This window comes from Hippoglossus stenolepis, chromosome 3 (assembly GCF_022539355.2).
Source record: "Hippoglossus stenolepis isolate QCI-W04-F060 chromosome 3, HSTE1.2, whole genome shotgun sequence".
NCBI classification, from domain to species: Eukaryota; Metazoa; Chordata; class Actinopteri; order Pleuronectiformes; family Pleuronectidae; genus Hippoglossus; species Hippoglossus stenolepis.
This window is the reverse complement of record NC_061485.1, coordinates 24,657,440-24,664,195: the sequence shown is the minus strand read 5'-3', so window position 1 is coordinate 24,664,195 and position 6,756 is coordinate 24,657,440. Positions and strand designations below refer to the sequence as shown.

Here is a 6,756-nt window from a genome sequence, read left to right as displayed (position 1 = left end):
TCTGGCCTTTGTTTCAGTGTGTGATGGCTAGAAGTAGAGATTATTGTCTCTCTATGCCTTTACACTTTGTCGAAGGAAAAAGTAACAAAATTATCGTGAAGGTAAAACTACAAGGCAGCAAAACAGCTAGAGTAAATAGGTAACAGACAAGCACTTTCATCATATTAATGGTAACACCAATTTTAGGTTAACTTTAAGTATCCATCTGATTCATTCTCAACATGATGCTCTTCTATGTAGGCAATTGTACCCAAAGTATTCAATAGAGTAGTTCCCTGACCGGGAATCGAACCCGGGCCACGGCGGTGAGAGCGCCGGATCCTAACCACTAGACCATCAGGGACAGCTGCCTTACTCATGAAGGCTGCTCACCAGGAATTTCTGGCCATTAAAAGGAGTTGAAGTACCATCAACTACTTCTAGCGGTGGTGGCAGTGTCCAGAAACACTGTTCGCGTTCCTGTGAAACTATGAATGGAAGACCACAGTTGTAATTATGAGCTTTCTGATAGGTTTCCACCACTGACAGACATTTGTCCTCCATCTGAGTCTATTACTCAAACGTTTCACTTTGTACTACGAGTTGTACAAAAGAACTGTGCGAACATTCATGTTTCTGCACACGTTGTAACTTCTGCAGGGTTTGATCTGTGGAAGCTGTCAAATGACCCCATGGACACTCTGTAATTCACTTACTACTTGTTTCAATGCTGAGACATCACACATACTAAAAGGTAGGGCTGTGCCATATCATACCTTCCATCATAATACCGCTATAATTTTTTACGTGATAAGAAAGTGTCATATCGCGATATTAATGATATAGCGACGCAATGACGTATGACGCATTTGCGTTCCTTGGCGCACACAACAACGTCACAAGCCCAAACATGCCTGAAAGCGAGAGCAGCGCATCAGCCTCCGATAACGATTCCCTAAAAAGGAGGTACTTCACAGTGTGGAAAAAATATGTAAGAAAACTGTTAGTGCTAAAGGTGGGAACACAACAAACTAGTTTCACCACTTCAAGCGAAAACACACCGTTGAGTACAACCAGGCTATGAAGGCACGCGAGCAGGAGACACGAGCAGCTGCTGATGTGCGGCCAAAAGTTAACAAACGACTCGCTGGAGCCTCGCTGGAGCCTCGGTAGTGGGGCTCTCCATATGACAAGAGCGAACTGTGGATGAGTACTGATGCGGTTACAGATCCTTGCCTGCGATGTATGAAGCATGCCGCGACAAACCAGCAGCTACACTATCGCCGGTGGAGTTTTGTTGCCTCAACCACGGACCTGTGGTCGAGCCGAACCATGAAACCATACATCACCGTGGCACTACATCGACAACGACTGGAAGCTGCACAACTCCGGCCTCGGGACTAGTTTCTATCCCGAGGATCACACGGGCGAAAATATTGCGAGTGGTTTAAGGAGGTTTATGACAAATGCCTGTCACTTTACTCCAAAAATCAAGTAAGAACAAATCCCCAAATCATAATCCTCTCTATTATAACCCCCACGTCTTTTCATAATAGCAGGCAGTCCCAAAACAATTATTGTCATGGGTCATATTTCCACGGGAAATAAGTCCTGCCTTTAGTTAATAAGAATGTCCCTTTCATTTTTGTAAAATATGTGTGATTGATTGTATTGATGTGCTTTCATTTGTCTATTGCACAGATTAGGTTATCATAAATAATAGATTCAACCTGTTTTAAACCTGATGATGGAGAGTGCAGCCACCACTGTGGGAGGAATCTGTGAGAAGAATATCTTTTTAAAATGTGTGCACCTATAGCTTTATGACAATCTGATCTGCTTAAAGATCTAAAAAGTTCCTCTGGTCACACTAGTGTGTGTGTGAGTGAGAAAGGGAGAGAGGGAGTGTGTGTATTTCAGAGAGGGATGGAGAGAGAGACTAACTATCTTTCTTTATCTTCAGAGAGGAGTGTGAAGGACCCCAGGATTGAGCAAACAGCACGAGTTGTAAAAAAGGTTGTGGCAGCCTTTGCTCACCGCTCGAAGCAGCAGCGGGCACTCCGGGATGCTCAAGTGGAAATAGGCCAACCTCAGCACAAACTGGTAACAGAAAGACAAAAGATGATCCAGCGGCTGTTAGAACAAGAACAGGCCGTCACACAGGTCTTGTCTGCTAACAGGTCAACCAGATACCTGGTGCTAATGATGCAAGAAGGAAAAGAGGGATGGAAAATGCCTTAATTTTGTTTACATTAATAAATGATGCTGCCTGCAAGCTGCAATCACAGATAAAATGTTCTATATGTCGTCATAAATATTGTTATGGCAAATTTCCTTGAAATATCATGATATCATTTTGAGCCTATATCGCCCACCCCTCCTAAAAGGTCTCACATAGTGTTTAAGCTTAGAAAATGGCATGGTGAATTGGAACTTTGGATGCAGCCAGTGGCTGGGTGACAGATATCAGTAAAAGTTAAAAGCAGTGAAAAAGGAAACAACCTCCAAATAGCAAGATACTGACCTGATCTAATGACTTAAAGAAGTACTTACGAGAAGACAGATTGTTTGAAGCAGGGAGTGAAAGACGCCATCTTTGTCGACCTGATATAACCATCATGTAAAAGAGGAGGCTGTTTAAGACATCGACTTTCAGCAAGCTACAATGCACTGTCTAGTTCTCTCCCCATTCAGCTCACAAACCATCTACACCCCATCTTCCGTGGACCTAACTTCTCACACAATAGCAGGATGGGTCTATGACTTACAGGTATCATCAGCCATTGACACCTTGACTCAGAACTGAGTTAACAGAACTCACATGGATTGTGCAATATTCTCCGTCTGATTCATTCTCAACATGATGCTCTCCTACGGAGGCAATTGTACTCAAAGTATTCAATAGAGTAGTTCCCTGACCGGGAATCGAACCCGGGCCACGGCGGTGAGAGCGCCGGATCCTAACCACTAGACCATCAGGGACAGCTGCCATGTTCATGAAGGCACCTGAACTGGAATTTCTGGCCTTTAAAAGGAGCAGGAGTTGAAGACATTTGCAGACATTTTTCCTGCAGGTCTCACTTTGCTCAGCAAATCAGAATAACATTCATACTCAAATTAAATGTTTCACAGCACTCAGATGTGTGTGAATCATTCACAGTCTCGTATAAGTGACTTTTCCACACACACTCTCAAAGATGGCAGTTGCAGCCTCAGAGGTTTTGCACCTCCAGTCTGAAATTACACTCATACTCATACACTAGATGTTTTTAATGCCTTTACTTCAAAGACTAAAACAACATTTCTAAATATCAAATTTTAACATCAGCAGCTGTTTACTTTCCAGTCGAAATACCTGCTACTTGTGTTTTGTTTCTGTTTCTAATTTCTTTACCACAGAAAATATTTTCTTGTCCTCTGGGCAGCGTCATTTCTTCATCCTCATGTGGACTGAGAGCAGACCGGCCGTACCAGTGACTCACAAAGTCATACAAGATGGGGGGAGGGAGCTGATTAGCACGCTAACTTCAGTGAAAACCTGCAACACAATGCAGACATAACATAAAAACTGTTATTTATTCACGTTCTGTTGATCATTTGAATCTTTAACTGAATGTTTTAAACTAAAATACTAATAAGTACTAATACTAATAAATATTAACAGAAACAGCTCCGAGGTGCTACTAACATATAATACATCTCCATGTTATGCAGACTGTGAGTGTAAAGATATCTGTCGTATAGCAGGATGGGTCTATGACTTACAGGTCATCATCGTCATTCACACCTTAACTCAGGTGACCCCAATGCCTATATCGCCCACCCCTCCTAAAAGGTCTCACATAGTGTTTAAGCTTAGAAAATGGCATGGTGAATTGGAACTTTGGATGCAGCCAGTGGCTGGGTGACAGATATCAATAAAAGTTAAAAGCAGTGAAAAAGGAAACAACCTCCAAATAGCAAGATAACTTGATCTAATGACTTCAAGAAGTACTTATGAGAAGACAGAGGGTTTGAAGCAGGGAGTGAAAGAGGCCATCTTTGTCGACCTGATATAACCATCATGTAAAAGAGGAGGCTGTTTGAGACATCGACTTTCAGCAAGCTACAATGCACTGTCTAGTTCTCTCCCCATTCAGCTCACAAACCATCTACACCCCATCTTCCGTGGACCTAACTTCTCACACAATAGCAGGATGGGTCTATGACTTACAGGTATCATCAGCCATTGACACCTTGACTCAGAACTGAGTTAACAGAACTCACATGGATTGTGCAATATTCTCCGTCTGATTCATTCTCAACATGATGCTCTCCTATGGAGGCAATTGTACTCAAAGTATTCAATAGATTAGTTCCCTGACCGGGAATCGAACCCGGGCCACGGCGGTGAGAGCGCCGGATCCTAACCACTAGACCATCAGGGACAGCTGCCATGTTCATGAAGGCACCTGAACTGGAATTTCTGGCCTTTAAAAGGAGCAGGAGTTGAAGACATTTGCAGACATTTTTCCTGCAGATCTCACTTTGCTCAGCAAATCAGAATAACATTCATACTCAAATTAAATGTTTCACAGCACTCAGATGTGTGTGAATCATTCACAGTCTCGTATAAGTGACTTTTCCACACACACTCTCAAAGATGGCAGTTGCAGCCTCAGAGGTTTTGCACCTCCAGTCTGAAATTACACTCATACTCATACACTAGATGTTTTTAATGCCTTTACTTCATAGATTAAAACAAAATTTCTAAATATCAAATTTTAACATTAGCAGCTGTTTACTTTCCAGTCGAAATACCTGCTACTTGTGTTTTGTTTCTGTTTCTAATTTCTTTACCACAGAAAATATTTTCTTGTCCTCTGGGCAGCGTCGTTTCTTCATCCTCTCGTGGACTGAGAGCAGACCGGCCGTACCAGTGACTCACAAAGTCATACAAGATGGGGGGAGGGAGCTGATTAGCACGCTAACTTCAGTGAAAACCTGCAACACAATGCAGACATAACATAAAAACTGTTATTTATTCACGTTCTGTTGATCATTTGAATCTTTAACTGAATGTTTTAAACCAAAATACTAATAAGTACTAATACTAATAAATATTAACAGAAATATTATAATACATTTTGCACTATAAACTAACAATCAGATAAATAAAATGTGACAAAAACTTAATCAGGTATCAAAATTAACATTATATCCATACAAAGAAAAGGCACGTGTATATCAACTCATTAGCAAGGTAGTGCAGCATTTCCTCAAGGTCAGTCACACGATGAAATGTAAAATGAATGAATGTGGTGCCTCTGTGGCGTCTTCACACTGTAAATACAGTCACAACAGTTTCTGATGGAGCAAATTAGGATTCATTCATCTTAAGCAGAAACAGCATCTCTTCACATGCAGATGAGAAGGTCTTTGACATTAAAATTTAAAAAGCCGGTGTAGTCTCACATGTAGTATTCAGATTTAATAATTTATGCTATTTGGGTTGTTCATACATAGTGATTCTCTTTCAAGGTAAATAACGCTGCATCAGCACTTAGTCGTTTGCTATGGAGGGCAGTATGTGAATGGTGGAGGCAAAGAGAAGTGGAGGTTGTGAGGAGGATTCAAGTCTCGAGGGATGTTTGAGGCTTCAGGTCATACGCTGATGAAACTAGGCTTTAATATGGGTAGTCTTCTGTTGTGAAGGTAAAGTATGTGTTCAGCTATTTTATTACAAATATAAGAGTAAAAATAATATCAAAGAGTTTTTCCTAAAAATGTAGTTGTAGAAAATGATGGCTTTTGTTGAGTAATACTAACCAGATGAATTTTTCTGTGCTGAAATAAGCAGAATAATTAATTCAAAATGAGCAGGAACATTCCATTTCAGATGCAGAGAAATGTGATGGACACTTGTGTATTTTTCTCTGCTATAGGTTCATACTAAGGAATACATGAGTGTAGCATATGAAGGAAACCAGGTTACATGAAACAGTTTGTGTTTATTTCGAGAAATGTGGTGGATTTACTCACAGAGAGGAATCCTCATTCAACTCCCATGAAAGAGAAACTATCTCATAATCATGACATTTTACTCCATTGTCATATCATTAAATAACTAATTAAAACCAAACTTACCAGAAACACTTGAACAAACATCAGTGTGATGAGAATGACCTAAAATGACAGAGAGTTTTATTTGACGTCTACTTTTACCTTTAAGTTTTGTCAAAGGCCAATCCACTAACATGGAGGAGAAGGGATTTATGACCTATACTGCAACCAGTCACCAGGTGGCGATCAAGATGCTTTTGATTCACTTTTGGGAGGCAGTCATATTGTCGATCTTTACAAACAGTCTATGGCAGTGGTTCTGGGTCCATGACACACATCCAGGGGTCTGTGGAAAGTTTCCAGATTCGCCCATTAAAATAATAATGACATAGGTTTTTTTTATTCTGACACAGTGATAATATACTTAATAATTGTCTGACATCTTTCTAAGGCCTTTCTATTGAGTTCTTCTTTCTAATAACTAGGTAGAAGAGTAAAAGCTAGGCTACGTCAAATTGTACTAACCTATCTATGGTCTATGGTCTATGTTCGTGACTGAAGAACCAACCAAGAGCAAAAATGCAGTTTTAAAACTAACACGGGGCCAGCAGCGGTGAAGACTAAAGAGTAGTGTGGACACCAGGTGTAAATGTATTGATGTGTTTAAAAGCAAAAATCTGAACGGATGTAGTTGAAACTACACATGATCCATGTCAGTGATGTAGTAATGACTAC

The 6,756-nt window shown here is 40.7% G+C and overlaps 3 non-coding genes across 3 annotated transcripts; all 3 read right to left on the bottom strand.

Annotated features, from left to right (window-relative positions):
• Positions 1-271: 271 nt before the first annotated feature.
• On the bottom strand, positions 272-343 carry trnae-cuc. The gene has a single exon. It is a non-coding gene; the product is annotated as a tRNA-Glu (tRNA).
• Positions 344-2,889: 2,546 nt separating this feature from the next.
• trnae-cuc lies at positions 2,890-2,961 on the bottom strand. Its single transcript has one exon. It is a non-coding gene; the product is annotated as a tRNA-Glu (tRNA).
• Positions 2,962-4,334: 1,373 nt separating this feature from the next.
• Positions 4,335-4,406, bottom strand: trnae-cuc. Its single transcript has one exon. It is a non-coding gene; the product is annotated as a tRNA-Glu (tRNA).
• Positions 4,407-6,756: the final 2,350 nt, after the last annotated feature.